This window comes from Prionailurus viverrinus, chromosome D1 (genome assembly GCF_022837055.1).
Source record: "Prionailurus viverrinus isolate Anna chromosome D1, UM_Priviv_1.0, whole genome shotgun sequence".
NCBI lineage: Eukaryota > Metazoa > Chordata > Mammalia > Carnivora > Felidae > Prionailurus > Prionailurus viverrinus.
Window position 1 is genome coordinate 94,189,192 of NC_062570.1, and position 23,395 is coordinate 94,212,586.

Below are 23,395 nucleotides of genomic sequence, written 5' to 3' on the forward strand. Positions count from 1 at the left end.
AAATATGCATAGGAAAACAGATGCAAGAGAACTTTAAAATATTAATTTGAGATGTTATATTAATGCTATGGAACTAAGAGTGATTTATTTCTATCCATGCTGCAAACTCTTATTATATAGATATGTTACTTCAAGAATGAAAGAATTGAAAAGTGACAAACACAAAACAAAATAATATGCAAAAGATGATCTTTTGTCAATGAAGGTCTCTAAATTTTAACATGAGAAATTTTACCTGAATAAATACAAGTGCCACTATACCAGCTTAAAGATAGGATATAATATCTTAAAGTATTTTCTTAATAGTCAAATAATTTTAGATAACTTTTTCAAAGGGAATAATCAGTATTCAACTTAATAAAAGCAAAAATCAGGTCTATATGTAAAATAAGACATGCTCTTGGTTGGAGGAATAAAGACAAAATATAAAAGATGCAACTAGGCAGGTATCACTGTATTCCGAATAATGTGCGAAATGCTGACGAGATAGGATTCATATAAAGAAAGCAAGGTAAAGGACATCCAGGATCTTATAGTTTGACTTTGACTCATTCGGAAGTGCTACATTCACAGACACCTTAGGGAATACGACACGGAGGCTACAAGAAGGTTATTTGAGATCCATTTGAGATTATGTCAACCAACAGAGCTGAGGGATTGACAAGATAAAAAGGCAAGATTTTTTTCCATATCCAATTCTTCAGATGTGCTTCACTAAACACATAAAAACAGACAAAACACAAAGGGAAATTGTTTGTACATTTTCAGTTTTTTGAATAGTTTCAAGGGGAAGGAACATCATGAGGTCATCTCGTGTGCCTTCATAAATACTTTAAAATATTATTCTTTGAGCACAATTTGCAGTGCCCTTGGCAATCAAAATATACCTCCTTTCTTTTGTTGAAGACCAGGCAGAATTGCCTGGCTGTGAGGGACATCTTACATCAGGGTATTTTATATGTGAGCTTTCTAAGTGGGATGAGCCAATAGGACGACTCTGAGGCAAGTCCTTGGAAGAGCAACCACTCAAGAGACCACATTTCAAAGCCTAGTGAATAGAGACAACAGTGTACTTATGTGAAGGAAATGGAGTCAAGAACAAGGATAAGATAAATAGCAAATATCAAATAGGATGTTGTCAAGGAGAGGCTATGGTTATAAAGGGCCATGGGACACTTATTCCTCACCTCTTTAGTCAATAGGTGTGTGGAAATTGCCACACCAGACTAGATAAAAGACAGGGCAAGGACGCATCACATTTATGGTGTCAACACTTACTCTTATCCTCAGAGGCCTCCCAGCCAATAGATAAAAATATTACTAGCACCAAGTTTAATGGTACCTAGATCCACTGCTAGTTCTCATCATGCTGTGACCTCCTCTGTCTTTCCTGAACTTTTGCTGTAACAAGCCCATCTGTCTTTTGTTGCTTGGTAAGAAGTCTGAGCATTATCAGCAAAATGCTCCTTTTACCCTCTGTCCACTCACATGAGCAGAGAAATATGTGAAAGGGTTAAGACTCCTATTAACATCTATTGCTTCTTGAAACAGGTTAAAACATTGAAAAAGCCACAAACAGCCAACATGTTAGATGGGTCACTTCAAATGTGAAAAAATGTGTATTTATCTCTTTTCTTAGTTGGCACATTCATTTGGAGAAGGGACCATGCTTTATTCATTCTCATATCACCATGACCTACATAGCACAGGAGTTGACATATTGTACGTAAACAATAATTGAGTGAATGAATGCAAAATGTCAGTGCTCAATCACATTCATACCTAGTGCATTTCTTGATAAAATTAAGCCCTGACGTTGCATACTATCAATGGCTCTCTTAATAAAATTGCATGTCATTTTAACCATGCAATACTAGCAATCACAGATATAAAAAGATAAACAAAAAAGCAGGAAAAATGTTAGGGAAATCTGTTGAGTCTTAAGAATTTTTTAAAGCTTATTTTCTGCAGAATTCAGGATTAAAGAGTCAGTTAACTAGTAAGAAACCACTTCAAAATGAGTGTCAGGAATCTGGCTGACACCTATCTCCCACTGCCATGATATTTGGACTTAATTGCTTAAATATGAGCATCATATGGATATACTATCTGGTGTGAATTAAGAGATAAAGCACTTCTGGTAATACTCCCTGGTCCCATTAGAGTACAGGGTAGGGACTAGACTATGAAATCTTTTGTTCTTTTCCTCCCTCCCTCCCTCCCTTCCTGTTTAACAGCTATTTGTAGCAAACGAATCAAAAAATTTAATGTTTTAGTATGGAATTTCACAAACAATAATTCAGATTAAGGACCTTCAAAGTGTGTTTCACAAAGATGCTTGCAGAATTCTGCAAAATTTTGCGTTGGCATTGCATCTTGCCATCTTTGTGTTGGCATTTGCGTCTTATTTTGTTTTCATGTATGATGAGAACATAACTGATTCTGCCATTCACAATCCTAATTCTGAATTTATTTTTTCCCCATTAAACCAGTGACATGCTTCTGAGTTCTGAAATAAGCAAATGCTGTAACTTTTTATAAAATGACAGAGTCATGCATCACTACTGTAAAGCCAGTTAGTAAGAGAATCTGAACTGGATATCAGATCTGAAGACCCTCAGGTCAGTGCTCTTTCCACTATATAGTCTCACCACTTGGCAGGGGGTTATAAACTCAGCCTTCTTCTACTTATCTGTACCGATGACTCCCAAATGAGCTGGTTGAATTCATCAGCATGTATAACAATGAGGTAGACATCATTATAAGGATAAAGAGGACAGGGGCGCTTGGGTGGCTCAGTCGCTTAAGTGTCCAACTTCGGCTCAGGTCATAATCTCTCGGTCCATGAGTTCGGGCTCCGCATCAGGCTCAGTGCTGACAGCTCATCATCTGGAGCCTGCTTTGATTCTGTCTGTCTGTTTGTCTGTCTGTCTATCGGTCTCTCTTCTTCTTCTTCTCTCTCTCTCTCTCAAAAATAAATGAACATTAATAAAAAGTAAAAGATAAAGAGGACAGAACCTGTAGTGATCACTAAGCATTTATTTCTTTTATACTTTTACAGATTTATCCAGATTGACGTGTACTGTAGTTCTCCACCAGTATAATGGCCACCCAACATATTGTCACATGTAACAAAGAAAGAAAGAAGAAAATGAGGAAGATTAAAAAAAAAAAAAGAGGACAACAAGGAAGGTAGGGAGAGGTAAAGAAGTAACTTTAAAGATTACATGGAAATCTGGAAATTCTTGGTATTTTTCAATGTTACACATTTGATAGGTTATTGAATCTACATTGTGTGCATAAATTCATATGTTGAGAGTATTTAAAGCCCAAAAGAGAGTTGTTATATTTACTCATAGAGTACTTCTTTAATAAGTTCTTAAAGGTAAGGCAGAGATTGTGATTTCCATTTTACAAGGAGGAAACTAAAGCACACGATTAAATGACTGTCCCAGTGGCAGAGATGGTGCAGACACAGATACTCTGCAGCAGAATTTAGAATTATAACAAATTAACACCTAGCCCTTTCCCTCCCTTCACCTCCAGTGTTGTCATTCTGAATATATGACTGTGATCACTTAAGTCATAAACTTGTATTAAAAACTGAAAATGTTTCGGAAGTCCTGATGCCAAAAAATGCCAAAGTACAAAGACAAGTGAAAATCTGGTGAATACACTGTGTGCTGTAGATAGAGGGGAAAAAAATCAAGAAGAAAACAACAACACCTCCATGAAAAAATAGGCAAAGAGTAAAACAGGCAAACAGGCAGTTCCGCTCACAGAAGAAGACATTCAGGTAGCTTAAAACCATATGGGTAGATGCTCAACCTCACTAATTATTCTGTAAAATGCAAATTAAATAACAAAAAACTTTTTTTAACCTATCAGATTGGCAAAGATTATGAAATTTCGCAGGGGTGTGAGGAAACAGACATTCTTATATATTGTTAGGAGTACTTAGCAATATCTATCAAAATGTTCAATGCCCATATGCTTGAATGCAGCATTTCCACTTCTAGGAATTTCTCTTACAGATAAACACCCACATGTGTACAGAGATATATGTACAAAGATGGCCAGTAAAGACCGTTCAGTGCTTATCAGTAGACTACAATGGAAATCCACTGTCATTAAATGGATGACTTGTAGTAAAGATATTGTAATGGAAATCTTTCCAGATAGATTATCTTTTTAAAAATGTAGAACTTGGTTGAACCAGGTCTCCACTTTGTATAAAAACAACTTATCCATCCCATATAAATGCTGATGATCGTGAAGTATAGATGATATACAGTCTTGATCTGTTTCCAACTTACCAAGTTACAGGACACTTGGTTTTCCTCCTTCCCAAAACTTACTCCCATGACTTTCCCATTCTGATAATCAGCAATTCTATCCATCAAGTGGAGATACTGAGGTCCATATCTCCATGTTATCCTTCTTCCATACTCCATTTCCAATCAGTCAGCAAGTTCTATTGCTTAAACCTCCAAACATACCTAAAAAGAATCCACTTTGGTCTCTTTCCAATAAGACTCCAATCCAAGCCATTGACCTCTTCCACAGACATGTGTCTCATGTGCTTTTCTTCTACTTTGCTTTCACTACAATCTGTACTGAACACTCTTGCATGATGTTTTCACACATAAGTCACTCCTTGCCTAAAATCCTTAATCTTTTTTCTATCACATTTGGAATGAGATCCCAACTCTTTAATTGGACTACAAAGCCCTATATAATTAGGCCCCTGCCTGTCTCTGTAACCTCAACTCTTTTCTTGCTAATGTTGGGAAAATTTACGGCAAACACAGAAATCTGATCACAGAGAGATACTCAGAAAAACTACTTTGGTCTGTTGAATTTTCAGAACCGACAGCACAGACTGGTCCCTGCACTTCCTCACACTTATACCCTGCAGAGACCCTCTCAGCTTTAGCCACTGCTCTCAGATTGGATGCCACAGGGGTTTTGCAGCCACCATGGTTTTCCCTCATCCACTTGTATTCAGGATTTGGAGGCTACCTTGTCACCTAGGTGAGTTGATGTTTTTTTATCAAGTGTTAGATTTTTTTCTGGCCAACTTCTTTTTTTTTAATAGAATTATGAAAGATTCATAACTCTTTTTACACCTTCTGCCATCACTCCCAAATCCTCTCCACTGTACCCACGGTATATTCTGGGTATTGTTTGCTCTTTTTATTTTTACCTATGCACTCATTTCTTCTTCAGTTAAATTATTTTTATAAAGGAGAAAATCTCAACAGAAAGTAAAATATAAAACTTCATATGCAGTATGATCCTAAGTTTAAAGAGACAGAGAAAGAGAAATGATACACCAAAATAGCAGAAAAGAAAAACAAAACTATTTTTATCTATCTGATTCAGGTAGATATTTGCAAATCGACTTAATTTTCTTTATTTTGATTATCCATATAGACGCTATATATACATATGATAAAATACATGCATAATTTTTTGAAGAGACACGTTTTAAAATTTTATGTCATTATCTGGCAAAACTGGGGAAACTAAAAAAAGATGTCTCGAAACAGAACTTGATGTAACTGAATGCAAAAAGGAAGGCTGTTGAATTAAGAAGTAGGGATTGATTAGAAATACTGTTGTTTTGTCCAAAAAAAAAAAAAATTAGGAGGAGATTTTGAGTTGTGCTCTCTTATATCAGCTGTGTGGCCACAAGTGAATTGCACAGCCAGCTGGGGCCAGTGTTTTCCCATAAAGTTGACAGATTAGGATAATCAGAGAGTTTGGGGGCTTGCAGAGGACTCAGACCTTAAGACATTCTTAGTTCGGTTATCACAAAACAAGATGAATAATGTGCCTATATTTTCTATAAATATTCATATTATCAGTTTTCCTTAAAAAAAGTTTTGAAATTAGACCGATAAGCTGGCACTGAGGCACTGCCATCCTTTTAGATACCATATATAGTCCAGTTTATCTCTGTTGTAGTTTGAATTGCGTCCCTCCCCGGTATGCTCATATGCCACATTATTTGGAAAAAAGGTCTTCACAAAGGTGATCAAACTAAAATAATGTCAATAGAGTGGGCCCCGATCCAATGCAAGTTGGAGGGGACTTCAACACAGAGACAGACATGCAAAGAGGGAAGACAATGCAGACACACAGAAAGTAGTCAAGTAATAGTCAAGATGCAGCGACAAGCCAAAGAATGCTAAGGATTGTCAACCACCACCAAAAGCTAGAAGAGGAAAAGAATTTTCCCCAAGAGCTGTCAGAGAGAGCCTGGCCCTGCTCATACTTTGCTTTGGGACTTCTTGGACCCAAATACCAACTTCAGCATGCTTTCACACAGGCAAAGTCCCTGAATAAATTTGTGTAAATGGGACAAGAAAGTGGAATTGGTTTGGCAGCAACAACAACAACAAAAATGCATCTAGGAGGGCACACTTGTTGGGAACCAATGCTTTGCCTAGAATTTCTCCAAAAGAGGCTCCCCAACTAGTTTTTAAATTTTTAAAAAATATTTTTATTTTTGTGAGAGAGACAGAGACAGAGACACAGCGCAAGCTGGGGTGGGGCAGAGACAGAGGGAGACACAGAATCCGAAGCAGGCTCCAGGCTCTGAAGTATCAGCACAGACAGCACAGACAGCTAGAACTTGTGAATTGTGAGATCATGACCTGGGCTGAAATCAGATGCTCAACTGACTGAGTAACTCAGGTGCCCCAATTTTCCAACTATTTTTAAGATATTACGTTGGCCATCTTCTTGTTTAAAAAAAGCATTCAAAATCCTATCATTGAGAGACATCAGAAAGGAGGCAAAAGGTGATCACTTCATTAAGAGTTTACTCCCCCACCAAGAATGCTTGGCCACCTGCCCTTACTGCCAGCATAGGGCTAGGGCTATGGATGGCACCACCACCTGGCAGAGAGCCAACAGACTTGAGAATAAAAGATAAAGTTGTCAAATGAGTGAATGATCCTACCTCATCAGCCGAAAGGATCAAAAATGGTGGAGCCAGAAGGAAGAAACAGTATCATGGAAACAGCAAGAAATGGACAGTTAAAAGTCCAGTATTTTATTTCTTTCTCTGGTCTTGCTATTGGCTTCAGTGAGTGATTTGACCTCTCTGGGGCACAGGGAATTTACGTGCATGAGCTGCTAACAGAACACCCATCTGTTCTATTTCATAAGTGTTCAACCAAAGAAAATATGTTAAATTGATTCCTAAAATTGATAAATAACAAGGTGTTGGACATAGTTGTTGTCTTCATCATCATGACCACCATCATCATCATTACTGCTTCATGGAAATGTCCCTGATGGGAGTTAACACCTTTATTTATGGGAAGGTCAATTTTGAAAAGTTTATCAGAAACTCCCACATTAGGCTTTCTTCAGAACTAAAGAACTATATAGTGCATCTTTTGATAATGGTCAGCTAAATACAAATATTATTTAAAAAAATTTTTAATGTTTATTTATTTTTGTGAGACAGAGAGAGACAGAGCATGAATGGAGGAGGAGCAGAGAGAGAGGGAGACACAGACTCTTAAGCAGCCTCCAGGCTCCAAGCTGTCAGCGCAGAGCCCAATGCAGGGCTCTAACCCAGAACCGTGAGATCATGACCTGGGCTGAAGTTGGGTGCTTAACCAACTGAACCACCCAGGTACCCTGCTAATTATTTTAATATTATATAACTGTTTGGGTCCTTCAGTCCAGTATGAATTATTGAGATTACTCTGAAAACTTATTATTTTATTTTTGTGATTTGCACCAGCAATTAAAACACATGTAAAAATGTGCTGTTTTAAGAAAGAAAATAGGAGTTGCTGCTAACCTGTCTTTCAAGACTTAGGGAACCTAGTTATTACAGAAATTTTGTATAGCATGGGCATATTTCTGGCATGTCAAACAAAGTGGCCATGTGCTAAAAATCACCTCAATGCCTCCTGTGACATAGGGGACACAGACTGGTTATAGAGTCACAAGTCTGGGTATGAATCTAGATTCCACCCTCTGTAAGCTGTCACATTGATTGGTCATTAATCTCTGAGAGCCTCAATTTTGCACTTGAAAGAAGAATACATAATTCACTGGATCGTCTTGAGATCAAGTACAATGATGCCTCTGAAAGTGTTGTGTAGGTATGGTGTCCCACAGTTCCTTTGGGTAGCAGGAACTCTGGTAGAGCCGCTCAATGGAGTTCAACTGAGATATTGAGCAAACTATTCAGTGACTAGCAATGGAGCTATTGAGGTGTTTTTTTTTTGTTTTTTTTTTTTTTTGCTAACATACATGCAATTTTGGTTTCAAGATTAGAATTCAGTGATTCATCACTTATATACAATACCCAGTGCTCATCCCAACAAGTGCCCTCCTTAATATCCAAAACTCATCTAGCCCATCACCCACCCCCCTTCTTCCATCAACCCTCAGTTTGTTCCCTGCATTGCTAGATTCATCTTTAACATCTAATTACTCATCATATCCACTCCACTCTTTGAACCTATTTTCTACCTTAGATTTTAAAATGCACTTGTTTGAAATGTCCAGCTTTTTTTTTCTTTGCTCTGACTTGACTTCTTCCCCGGGCTTCAATTTTAATGCTTAACTCCTATGAATGTTGCTTACTGACTTAACTACCAATTACTAGTTATATGAATGATTACTCATGATACATAGACATCTGTTCGATAAAACTAAATTTGAGGTCAGTGCTGTGCTGAGTACTTAAGACACTGTCTTAGTAGTTTTTAAAAAGTCCTGAATTTTACAAATAGGACACTAAAATTTATAAGGTTTGTGTAAATTTCTTAGTTATATGATCTGTAACTGGGGGTGCGGAGGTGGGGAGGGGGCAGAAATTGCAACCCAGGCAGAGCTCTCCAAGAAATCTCAACCCTCCACAGTGAGGAGAATCTGCACAAGATTGGAAGCAATAGAGGGCAACACACCCATGTTGCTGACCCGAACTGAAACTATCTTTCTTACCCCAGACTTTGACCAGAGTTCTTTGCAGATTTACTTGGATGACAAGGTGTTATAGAAGGCATAATTGCTTATACTAGAAAATTAATTTGGGAGGTCCACAGATTCCATCAAAATACTATTGTAATTATGACTTTAATTGCTTCCATATGTAGAGGCTATTCGTGTGTGTACACACACACACACACACACACACACACACACACACACACCCCAAGTCTGCAAAGCAGGGCAAAGAGTAAGGTAAGCACCCATCCAGCCTGGTTTGCCTGGGACTGAAAAGAAACAAGCCTCTCACAGGGACCTTTGGGGCTAAAACCAGTGGAAGTTCTGGTGAAAATGGAACAAGGTGTCTACACTGGAAAGAGGATCATTTTCATTTTGTAGATGAGGAAAACAGGGTGGAGCCACACACTAGCACCTGGCAGAGCCAAACCTTCAGTTGCCATTTGACGACTTAAGATCCAGAGGGCACCTGGGTGGCTCAGTCGGTTGAGCGTCCGACTTCGTCTCAGGTCATGATCTCACGATCTGTGAGTTCGAGCCCCGCGTCAGGCTCTGTGCTCTCAGCTCAGAGCCTGGAGCCCGTTTCGGATTCTGTGTCTCCCTCTCTCTCTGCCCCTCCCCTGTTCATGCTCTCTCTCTGTCTCAAAAATAAATAAACGTTAAAAAAAAAGATCCAGTATGTAATCTGCCATATGACCAGAAACAACTTATTCTAGTAACGTACAGAAATCTCAAATTACCTGAGGCTAAACGACCATCATGTGATGTAAGAGACTAACAGAATAATCTAACTTTTTCAGCTAGAGCACATATTAATATTTGAACAGTTAATTCTTGCTCTGACTTGATTTTTCTCTATTTTTCAAATGGCAAGTAGAGAATGAACATGCCAGGAGTCTACCAGTTCTATAGGAATAACAATATACATTTGTCTTTATGATTACATGATAACAAATAAACTATATTACCTGCAGTTAACAAAAGCAATGTTTTAATAATAACTTGTTACTGAAAGACATTCTTCTAAAATCTTTAGGTATTTATGTCGATGAGGGCATGCAAATGTATTTTAGGAGACTGATCTGAGATCTGATAGTTATTATTTAAATTTGAGGGAAAAAATACCAAAGTTGTCAAAGTAGGGTGTGAAATTCAGAGGAGATCCTATTGCAAATTTAAAATCAATAGCGCAACAACTGAATGCCTTTGGGAAACTGACCACTGAAATAGTCAAAGAAGGCGGCGCCAAACACTCAGAACAGCCATATCTGTACTCCTACACCAGAGCAAGACAAGCATATGAAAGTAATAAGAAAAAAACTTGCACACTCTTCCTCCTCCTGGAACATCCCCTTGAAGTGGTTCCAATCAAATGGAACTATGGCTGTGAATCTTTTTGTCTTTAACAATATCAAGAATCTGTAGCTAGGGTGTAAACACAATCTATATTTTCAAGTGGGGGGGTAGATGGAGTATCATTTACATAAAAAGAAAAGAGATCTACAATAACATACATGTGTATGTAAATTAGCACAGAAAAAAAATAAGCTTTTAGCTCATACCATTTACCTCAGGACAGTTTCTCTCAAAGAGTAAGGAAAAATCAGACAAAGAGCTTCATGCATTTCTATATATCAAATCACTTCAGGCTCTTAAGAGTAGAGATGATTTTTTTCTAGAAGACTGTATAGACCTTCAAGAGTGGCTCTACTCAAGATAAAGCCCTGGGAGCGGACATGCTTAGGAGAATGGGAAAAGCAAGTATTTCTAAATTAGCAGGGCCTCACATACTATGTAACTACTAGAAAAAAAGAGAAAAAGGAAGACTAGAACTGAACGCAATTACTTTACCAACCATAAATAAAAGTATTCCTATGAACAGATGTCTTCCCATTTGTGATCTTGCTACAAACAGGTAGTTAGTCCTTTCATACTGTCCTTTCTAGAACAGTGCAATGATCAGGAGGAATTATTAGAGCATTGTCCCAGTGGTAAACCCTAGAGGATATGAGTCACCCTCACCCTTGAGGATGTCGAGGCCACACTATCTCTATTCACTGTACTAATGAATGAGTCCAGAGAGAAGTTTTCAGACTGGAGAATTACAGTTAAAGCCACAGCTTCCCTTTACCAAGTCCCTCAGCAATTTCCATAATATGAGAATTACCAGAAGTTCATGTGTTGTCCTCTGAATTGACTTTCTTCCAGAGAAGACCTTTGCTCCCCAAATTCTCCAGCAACAGCATCATTAGGTGCTGTATAATTGAACGTGCCAATAAAACATGGACACGTCTGAAGGAACAGGAAGGATTTTCAGCAATGCCAAACTCACACAACTTGGAGAATTTTTAGATTAGATCAATCAAAGGAATGAATGAATAAAGCTGTCTATTTTTTGCTCCAGGGACAGGATCAGTAGATATCTGAGCCAGAATTTAAAATCAAGAGAGCCTTTCACCCTGCCTTATACTGAGAACACTTGCTTCTTATGGTGAACAAGGGTAAAAATAAAGAAAAGTTCTTCCTCATGTTCCCATTCCATTATTCATGAATAGCTCTATACTTTGGAGGGTCAGGCAACGTCCAGAGTAAAGCAACTGAACAAACATTTGGGTCAGTATGCTCTCCCAGGGTTTGCTCCCTCTTCCCAACTACTGATATCTTGAATTCCTGTTATTTTTACCTGATCGGGCAAGAACAAGGGTTTTCATCCAATTTAAGGTTATGAAGCCTTTATTTTCACTTGTACCTAAGGCAAAGCCTTTGATTGCTTCCAAGAAACAGCTAGGAAATCATGCCGCTAAGAAACTTCACTTTGTTAACTTATATAATGTTCAGCAAAGGAAGAAGATAGTATTATTATTACCAATAATCATTTGTTCATTAATAAACATTTATTGCCACCTACCAGGCAATGGGCTTATAGCAGTAAATAAAACAAACTCTTCTCTTCATGCTTCTTACATTTTATTGCACAGAGACAGAGGAAAGACAAATAAGTTTTAATGTGTGCTATATAAGTTATATGGAGAAAAGCAAAGGGGAGTAAAGATTAATGAAGTGAAAGTAAGTTTCTGACATTACTAAGTGCTCCACATAGCATAATTTCAATACCTAAAATTAGTAAGTAGATAATATATGTATATATTACATATGATAAATTACAGAGGAGGATATCTGATTTAAGCAAGTTATGCAAACTTGCACAAAATCATGTAACTATTAATTCAGAGGGCTAGAATTAAACTCTGGATTTTCACTATGTCAATGTCTGGAATTAGTGTGACTTTTAATGTATTTATAGTCTGTTTTCTCTTAATAGAAATAGCCTCCTAGATGATATTCATTTCACAGGCACAACATTATCTCCACTAATATTTATTAGATTTATTAGATTATTCCATATATCAATGGCAGTAAAATAGCTAGAAAACCTGTTAATAGATCATTTCCCCTATTAAAAAGACTGCAAAGAGAAAAAAAAAGAGAGAGCGTATATTGTTATTTAACAAAAATAAGTTAGGAAAATTTTCATCATCCCAAAGGAAATATGCCAATAATAGAAGTGGCTATGATAAGAAAACAATTTACATATATTCACTTTTTCTTGTTTTTGCACATTACTTCTCTCTTATTGTCATTTAAATACATCCAGATCAGCACTAAAGTCTTTCTTGGAGAATTAAATTGCAAAGCACAGCGGGGAGCTCAAGTTCCTGCAGCTTCTGCTTGGCAACCTCTTAGAGGGGGGAATGCATCCCTACTCCCTATGGTCTCCAGCTTCTCCTCAACACATCTCGCCCGATTGACCTCCAACCCACACACGACAGAGAGACATTTCATTCAGCTCTCTATTGTTCTTCTTAGGCCTCTTCGTTTTCTTTCCTTTTAATTATTCTGAACAGTAACAACCCTTGGGAAAGCTGTGCAATTCCTGTCTTCTCTTCTGTTGACACCAAGGCCCCCTGACCTCCACACAGGACCCCACTCGGGGTGGGGGGGGGAGTGCCCCAGGTTCTTAACCCCTCTCCTCACCTCTGTTGTGACCAAAAGCTGTTTTTAGCAAGCTGCCATGATATGAAGCAGCTGACAAATTAATACCTGATTCCCAAGGCAGTGGAGTGGAGTACCAAGAGCATATTGCCACCCTAATCTAAGCAATAACCTTGTCTCGACTAGATTACCAAAGCAGGGTCCCATCTGAGCCAATTCTCGTTGATATTGAGGTATTTAGTTACATACAGTAAAATTTTCCCCTTTCAGGTGCCCACATCTATAAAGGTTGACAAACTTCTATTGAGTTTTTTACCACCAAGATATAGAATATTTCCATCCATTTCCCAAATTGTCTAGTGCCCCTTTGTAGTTGATCCCCAAACCTGGCACCTAACCCCTGGCAACTACTGGACTGATTTTTGTCCCTACGATTTTGCCCTTTCATAAATGTCATGAATCAGAGCTTGCTGGTCCTTTGCTTAAGCCATTCTAATGGCTTCCCATTGAATGTAACAGTAACCCCTCAGCATAGTTTGTACACTCTCTTGCTGTGGGTTAGATTGTGATGGGGTCTACAGGAAATGAATCCAGCTGCCTATCTGCCTAACCCACTCTCATGCAGCCCTTCTTCCTAGAAGCTCTTCCTACCCTACTCCCAGGCTGCTCAGATTTCCTTCAGCTACTCAACACTGCATTTTTTTTCCACCTCTGAGCCCTCATACTACCTTGTTTCCTCTTCCAGGAACATTCCTTCCTCTATTCTCTGCCTGGTTAAAATCCTACTCATCTGTCAGGGCTCAGCTGAAATGTCATTTTCTCTGAGAATTCCTTGATCCCCTTAAAATAAATTAGGCTGATTTGCATTGCTCTGTGACCTTTTCCGCTGCAGTGTTCAATTTATAATTAAATATCTGTTGACTTATTTATTTACTGTTTTTTCCTCACAACAAATTGTAAGCTGTGGGACCAGATCCATTTTGTTTTATTCCCTATCCTGTGTTTGTAAGTGTGTACATATCTGATTAACAAAATTTAATTCATAATCTCAAGGTTTTTTTTGCTGGAAAGAAAATCTCCAAAAACTGAGGAAAACTTGACCCCTGAGGTTTTTACTGCATATACTATGAGCAACTCCATTCTGATTCTAGAGTGATTCTTTCTCTCTCTCTCTCTCTCTCTCTCTCTAGTTATAATGTAAGCAAAAAGAAAATCAAAGGGAAACTTATCCTAGAGTCCCTTAACATTGCTGCGTCACAGTGGAATATTTCAAAGACTTTACCAAACCCTAAGGGAATATGAGATTTTAATACTTTTTTGATAGCTGGTTGATAAGAAGTTGATACACAAAATGCTAAGTTATCTATCCTATAACTCAACTCTATCCTACAATCACAATCTAGATATTTTAACTCTATCAGAGGAAACACCCTGCAGTAATGATTCTATTCTATTTTAGGAATGATGATAACGCCATAGTGCAGATAAAGAAACAAAGATTTCCACATTTTACATACAAAGGGCTACTCCTTAAAGTCCTTGTTTACTGGTTGAGAAACAGAATTTGTTTCTAGTTGAGTGACCTCAGAAATGAGTATTCTTTCAGAAAAGATCTCTGCATAGCCTTCTACACAGGTGCCCTGTGCACTCTAGAGAATGAATTCTGTGACAAAATTATAACCACATCATTACCATACAATCTTTTCAACAAAAGGTTCCTGTGTTCGCTCATAAAGCCCTGCTTGCATCAGTATTTTCCATTGAAATTTTTGAAAGAAAATCAATTTTTTTCTTTTTTTATATCTCCATGGTGCTAGAATGGTGCTGAGTATACAGTATATGCTTAGACAATCCATGTTGACTGAATCAATATTCACCATATGTTATCTTAGCTCTCCACAGGAATGCCTTCCTGAGCACTTGTGCTAACTTTTATTTTATGAGCTTAGAATTTTATTAGTGGATACATAACCAAACTGAAAGCAATTTACCTTTCTGAATATATATGAAGTATTTAAACGTATAAACAATTACAACATGGAGAAGCAAACTGTGGAGATGAACATTATTTGCCATTAGGTGGTAAGAGTCTTGGGTTGTTGTTAAACCTTTAATTAGAGGAAAATGACAAGAAGTACCTGGGTCACAGGTAAGCAAAGATAATTGCCCTTTGCACAGAGTTTTGGGAGAACTAAACTGAGCATTCCAAGAGCTACAAAGAGGTCCATAGTGCTCTCTGGGCTCTATTTTAAAACACATGTCAGGTCATGTAGGGTAGATTGTTATGTGAGTTAAGCCTTAATCAGGTCATGGGGCCGTTTACTAGTACCAAGAAACATCAGAGGACAAAAAGTATTTTGTATGTGTGTATAATCTGTCAATGCCCACATTGGTCTGGCTTTGGTCTAAAATTATGGATCCTTCAAAGGTTGGGAGGAGATGATATTACTTTAAGAAAACAACTGGAGGAATTTTCTACCGTGTCTTTAAAAACGGAATGTGACTCTTTTCCCATCATCAACTTGATAAACAAGGAAAATGCATTTCAGAAGCTGCAAATGCCTCAAAATTAAAACTGTATTCTTTTGCCAGGGTGGAAGAGTGATAAGCTACAGGGGGCATGGGTAGGGGTAAATTCTCTTTGGATCAAGGGTTAGCACCAGTGCAGTTTCTCTCACAAAGGCAAGGCACTCACGTGTCAGTGTGAGTCATCAATTTCTCCGTCTGGATTTTCACAAAATCATATATCCTTGCTCTATATTCTAGCTATATAAAACTCAAAATACATTTTGATTTATTGAAAGATAAAATACATGGAAGAAAAAGAGAGAACCATTCTGATCAGTTGGAGACATAATGCCGACTCCCTATTCATTTTTACAAAATGACAGAGTCAGCAAATGGAAATTTAAAAATTGAAAGACATAAAACCAAATATATCAATTATATCAACAAATTGAAATTGGGTTAAACTCTCCTATCATAATTCAAAGATTATTATATTGGTCAAACCAAAATCCAACTAAATGTGGTACATACAATACCCAAACAAATACATTAAGAATACAAAGTAAGGATCTAAAAAACAAACAGGAAAATAAGAAAAAAAGGCAATCATATCACATAAAATTACATTCAAGGTAAAAGAACTAAGTGGGATAGTGCTATCTTTAAATTATAAAAGTTGAAAAACCAAATAAAGATATAACAATGAGGGGCGCCTAGGTGGCTCAGTGGGTTCAGTGTCGGACTTCGGCTCAGGTCAAGATCTCATGGCTCGTGAGTTTGAGCCCCAAGTCAGGTTCTGTGCTGACAGGTCAGATTCTGTGTCTCCCTCTCTCTATCTGCCCCTCTCCCCCTTGCTCTCTCTCTCTCAAAAACAAACAAAAAATACTTTTTTAAAAAGTTAACATAAAAGATATAACAACGAAAAGGTAAATGCTCAAAAACATCCTTACAGGTAGTTTATTAACTTAACAGAATAAAATTGTAAGCAGAGCAACTCAAGAATTTCTAGACATAAGAAGTTTGGGAACAGTGATAAAGCTGGAGAAGAGAACTAGGGGGATATTTTAAACCTGTGTTTGCATAGCAAGCAGATTTAATAAAGATTGCATATTACACTTAAAAAATAGTGAAGCTTACCAAAAACACTTTAAGTAACCATTAATTGCCCATATTAAAAGAAAATACATTGCACTTATTTTTAGGGTTGTATGTAGAGAGAGGAGATCAGGGGCCAGAACAGCAGAAAGATAAGTTGGCTTTAAAAATATATACATGCAGGGATAGCTTATTTTGTCACCCCCAAGCTAGATGGGCTGTTCAGGGCAAACTGACCATTCGTCAGGTGTCCCTTGTTATTTTTGTAAAATGAAAGGCTTGAATTGACATAAGCTTAAGTGACATAAGCAGTTAATAGTTTCTTCCAGTTAGGTTTGGATCAATTCTTTAATACTTCAGTATTTTGTTTGTGGATATTTTCTTCATCATCCACCTTTGGTAAAGTAGTAATTTCCTTTCTGAAATCCAAATTATCCCCCAATTTATTTACTTTCTCGATCTGGATACTGACATGTTAGTTTCCATAAAGCTCCCTGGAAAGATATGCTAGCCAGAATATTAGCCAAAAAGCAAATACAGGTATATGAATGAGATATAAAAAACTCCACATCCTAGTGAAGGAGTAACTAAGCTACTTGAATCAGCAAGAATGACCTGGATTATATTTTCAGGACTGAGAAAACCATGTTAACTTTCAAAAAAAAAATTTTTAATGTTTGTTTATTTTTGAGAAAGAGAGAGAGAACGCACAAGCATGGGAGGGGCAGACAAAGAAGGAGACACAGAATCTAAAGCAGGCTCCAGGCTCTGAGCTGTCAGCACAGAGCCCAATGAGGGGCTCGAACTCACGGACTGTGAGATCATGACCTGAGCCAAAGTTGGATGCCAAACTGACTGACCATCCAGGTGCCTCAAACCATGTTTACTTTTTAACAACAATACACATTTTGCCATGAAATCTTCGTCTGCATACCATGGGGATCAAGCTGGACTAATCTTGTGTTCATTGTCAAAATAATAAAACAAAATGTTCCTGAAATGTTCTAGGAGTGATTCTAAACCTCTGTAAATACTAATTCCCTGAACCCTCTGAATGTTTTTCTGAGACACGTCTTTATATCACTCCGGCATCAATGAAGAAACAAAGGCACAGAGAGATCATGTAGCAAGTAGATGAAAATCCTGCTATTCACAACTCAGCAGCTTCAAGCCAGGGTCCAAGCACTCAGACACTGCAACACACAACTCATCTTCCTAGGACTCATTTGTAGGTGCATCTTCCATTGGTTTATACTCCACTTGGTGGGGGTAGATGTAGTTTCCTGGGTAGTCTATAAAATAACAAGAATGATGGGACTCCTGGGTGGCTCAGTTAGTTAAGCGTCTGACTCTTGATTTCGGCACAGGTCTTGATCTCACAGTTCATGGGACTGAGCCCCATGTTGGGCTCTGTGCTGTCAGCACAGAGATCCTCTCAGTCAGTTTGGGATCCTCTCTACCCACTCCTGCCCCCTGCACCCCCTCTGCCTCTCCTGTGCATGTGCTCTCTCTCTCTCATGCTGTTTCAAAATAAATAAATAAGCATTTTAAATAAATGAAAAATAAAATAAAAATGATTGCTTTTTACCTTTGATAATTTGAATTTATATATTGCTTGCTGCCAGCCTAGTGTTTGTAACATAGAAGGCACTAATATTTTCTTCAAAAAAATAAATAAATAATGTCAAATCTCTCTCACAAACAGCAATATCGATCCAACAAGTTCACATCTCAACTGCGGGAGCAAATGTCTACTCTAATCTGACCTAGTCTTTACCACAGGGAATATTCCCTTTGTCTCCTCTCTTTTTGTTGTAAAGAAAAAAAAAAGATGCCTTACTCTCAAAGATACCATCCCCAGAATTGTCATATCATGTGTCAGGGAACTGAAAGCCAAACAAGCTTCCACTAGTACTACCGAAAGGCACTTGACCTTGGGAAAATTTAGCATTGACTGGTACCAAAGGGATTAGCAAATGCTCCATTTTCTGCCTCTGTCTTCAATTACTCTGATGAGCAATTAAAATGCTAATTAAAAAACAATCCAAAACTTAGCACTCAGAAGGTTATGAAATAATGCACTCACATGTCCTACCACACAGACAACTAATAAGGTCACCAGACAAAGAACGATTAGAAAGAAGTATTGAATCTCCACAATAATTTTAATGGTAAGTTCGTTTTATGTGTTCACAATGACCATACTCACCATCATTCTCTAAATACATAACATGAATTATCTTATGTATTTAGTATTACTTGTTCTTCAGAAAACAACCATTTTATTTAAATAATCATAAGAAGAATCTAAGAATTTTCCTAAAGATAGGTTAAATTTTAAATCAAACTCAGTATGATTAATTAAAATATTAATAACTCAATCTGCATAATGCAGAGGGTCATGGGCTTTTGGCATTCACTCTTTTAATAATTTGGACTTTGGGCTTTTTATTATTCATTCAAATCACTTTTGAGAGTGAGTTGAAACAGTTTTGAATTATTTAGTTTTGTTTGGTCCTGCTCTCACATTCAAATACACTGGGGTGATACACTTTCTATACAGTCTGTAAAAATTAAAGTATTAATTTAGAACCCAAGAAAGCATATTAGAAGTTAACAGTGAGAATTCCTAATCACTTCTATGGCTAAAGCCTAGAACTATACCCAGCACAAAGGAGATACTATCAGATGATAAAACCAATTCACATAATTTTAGCCAAATGTAATGACTTTTAGGAATGCCATTTTTTTAAGTGGGAGAATCATCTTTTTTTAAAGTAATTTTGTAACTGAAGTATAAATATTTCAATGTTTCCTAATCAACCTGGTCACTAATTTCAATACCAAGGTAACTACTGTAAAAAAAAAAATTCTACAAACATTTGTGAGGAGATGGGCTTAGCTCTTGAAAAGGTTTTGTTTCTTGTTTTTTGTTTTTCAAATCAACTTTAGAAAAAAACAATTTACATCTAAATCCTTCTCAATCTATCTACAAAGGAAAGGTCTCTTAAATTCAGTCTATTTGCTCTTCTCCACCTGTAATCCCCTCCCCAGCAGTATTATTGCAATTCCTTTTCACTTGTCTCCTTCAGTCTCACCTTTAAATTACCCTCCACAATGCAGTCATCCGCCTTTCTAAAATGTAAATTATCAGGGTGCGTGGGTGGCTCAGTTGGTTAAGCATTTTACTTCAGCTCAGGTCATGATCTCATAGTTTGTGATTGCGAGCCCCGCATTGGGCTCTGTGCTGCCAGCTCAGAGCCTGGAGTCTGCTTCAGAATCTGTGTCTCCCTCTCTCTCTCTGCCCCTCCCCAGCTCACCCTCTGTCTCTCTCTCCCTCAAAAGTAAATACAAACATTAAATTTTTTTAATAAAATAAAACAAAATGGAAATTGTTTTTATTACTTAAAACACACACTCAGTTGTCTCCACGAGAGACAAGGCCCAAACTCTTCACTATGCTATTCAGAGTCTTTTTAAGAAGATGTCTACAAGTCCAGCTTCGTTCAACATCCTAGTTACTTATAGGCCAGATCGTTTTGCCCTTCTGAGTCTTTCCTTATGCAGTCTCTTCTGCCTGAAATGCCTCTTTCCTTTTCTATGGGTACCTATATATTATTTGATCTTTTAAACTGAAATAAATCATTATTTTCATAGGAACTGATTTATGTTATGAGATTAAAAAGATCCTCTGTTGATATAGAGAAAATTTAGAGTCCACACAAGATTATGAGATAAATGTATAACTTATGTTTTGAGAGCTGGAATCATGCATATACACCTATATCCATTCGTATACAGGGGATATCCCCTCTAACCACAGGGGATATATTCCAAGACCCCAGGGGACACCTTAAACTGAAGATAATACTGAACATGATATATAATGTGTTTTGTCCTATATATATATACCTGTGACAAATTTCATTTATACCTAATTTATAAATTAATAGATTATCAATTATTTATGTGAATTAATTATAAATTAATAAGACATTAATAACGAATAATAAAGTAGAGCAATTATAACAATACACTATAATGAATTTAAGTGAATGTGCTCTTTTTCTCTCTCAGAATATCTTATTGTACTGAACACGCCCTTTTCTTGATGATATGAGATGATAACATGCCTACCTGGTGAGACAAAGTGAGGAGAAGGACACAGGCATTATGATGAAGGGGGAGGCTACTATTGATCTCTGATAATACAGAAGCAGAGGAGAAATATCTGCTCCCAGACCAAAGTTGACTGCGGGTAACTGACCATGGAAAGCAAACCACGGATAAGGGAAAACTACTGTATGTGCATTTGTGTGTATGTATATATGTGCTTATGAAAAACACTCTAAGAAATATTTTACCACTGAATTGTATCTTTCATCTTGAAGAAATATTAACTGAGAAACGGTTTGTAAAATCGACACAAAAGCCTGTGTCTGGTAGCAGGATGTTGCCTAAACCACTCAATGACATCACAATTGAACAGATGTGCTGACAAAGCAGCTGGTTTTATTTGTGGCAGCATTTTTGTAAACCATAGAGTAGAGGACCTAAACTCAAACACCTGTAGGGAATATCCATTGAGCATATGCAGTCAGTAAGACAGGTGATGGGAAGTGGTTTGTGTGCTTATGTAAGCATAACACCTGCCTACTTTATGTCCTTTAAAACACTATGTGGGCCTATCAAACAGTCAAACAAAATATATTCTGAGGAGTATATTCCTAAACAACTGCAGGTATGAGACCTCCGACTTTTGCATTTTCACTTAGGCTGCTACCATTTTTTGTTTTAGCTTTCTCTGATAAGTATGCTTCCTATTCAGAGCAAGCACAGAGAACAATTTTGAATATATTTACAAATCATAATGATCAAATGATTTAATAGTAACACACAGTACATTGGCTCATTTACCCCTGTAATTAGATTAGCTTTGGTAAAACTACCCTCAGCTTCTGTCAGTGACTCAGTACAACAAACATTTGTTAAGCATCTACTGTCTCTAGAATTGGTTTAGTACCTGGGGATTAGAAGATAAATCAGACTTGATTTCTGCATTTAGGATGATTATAAAACAGTGGGGGAGAATATTGTAAAAAGTTAATTTCAATAGAGAAAATTCTAGGTCATTGTAAGTATTCAATATATGTTTAAGGAAAGGATATGCAAGTGAATAAACAAAAGAATAAATAACGTAGGTGTGGAAGGCTTTTCTGGGAACCCAGAGGAGGGCCATACAACCCACAGTTGGTGGGAATGAAGGGATAAAATAGAGAGGATTCTTGAGGAGGAGGATTTTGTCAAGCTAAAAATAGAAACTGGGGTACTTGAAGGGGAAAACATGAAATAAACAACATCAAGAAATATAAGTTGGTATGTATTTTTTGCAACTCAATGTTCCTGAGTCTTTTGAAATTGGCTTATATTATAAATGCTGGAAAAAATGCACAATTAAGTTTTGCAATAAATAGTTATTAATACTGTTAAAATATGGAAAGTATAGCAGTGAAAAATGCATAGATATGCAGAAAACAATGGGACATGCTTTCTGTAACTTTGTAACTCATTATTTTTGCACACTGAGCTGTAGGAGGCATGCAGCTATGTATTTCTCAAGAGAATGGAGTCAAAATATTGAACCTAAGGGAGAAAATGGGAGAGTCATTCAGCACAAGCAGCCTCAAAAGGAATCCTCAAGCCTTTAGCAATGTTGCATTTGATCACGTTCATGTCTGTATCATAACCTCAATGATACCCTTAGAGACTGACCTTCTTTCACTGTATCAAAAGCCTAGACAGAATTGAAGGAAGAAGCTTTCCATGGTACCAAAGATGCTGTGTAAATCTCGCAACCAAAAGTCATAGAACATGCTATAGTGACAATCATAACCTCTTTCTCGCCATCAAACACCAAGAAGACATGGACTGTGTAACTAAACCATGAGCCCCTGAGGAAACCTTTCAAATAGTAGACCTTGTTCTCTATCATCATATATGGTTTCAAGATAAATTTCTTGCTTAAGTTCCGCTTGCATAAGAGTAGTTAGAACAAGGCTAAAATCACAATAGAAGAGAAAGAAAAAGTGTGTGTATGTGTGCATGTGTGTTTATATATTTCTGGGGTGTTTGGGGGGAGGTAAAGAGAGAATGTATCTACATTCTAAAACTCTCATTATATACAAGGGCAGCTATTAGGTGTAATGCATTTAAAAATTTACATTCCTAATATTTTCCTGTCTTTGAAAACCTGATGCCCTTCTTTTGCTTTTTCCACATGTCACTTTAATTAGGCCTGCTAAAGGAAATGGAAGATGCATTGGTATAAATTACCAATGCAGAGCTTCATCTAAGTTATTGCTTATGCCAAGTAGCTTTTAAGAAAAATCATGTTATGGGGCGCCTGGGTGGCTCAGTTGGTTGAGCATCCAACTCTTGATTTTGGCTCAGGTCATGATCCCAGGGGGGAGGAACTGAGCCCGGCATCTGGCTCCATGCTTAGTGTGAAGCCTGCTTAAGATTTTTCTCTCTCTCTCTTTCTCTCCCTCTGCCCTTCCCCCATGCACGCAAATGCAGACTTGCTCACTGTTTCTCAAAAAACAAAAAAATTCGGATCCCCAGCTGAGGTGCAATTCAAGGAAGGTCTTTAATTCCAGCAGGAAACCAGAGACGAAACAAGAAAAAAACAAAACAAAACACCTTTGGTATATGAGACATACAATGGGAGTTTTGGGGAAAGCCACAGCTCAATGGTCTTTTACGTATTAATAAGTTCACTCCAGACTCAAAAACTTCAAGCCTTTAGCAAGAGATTAAT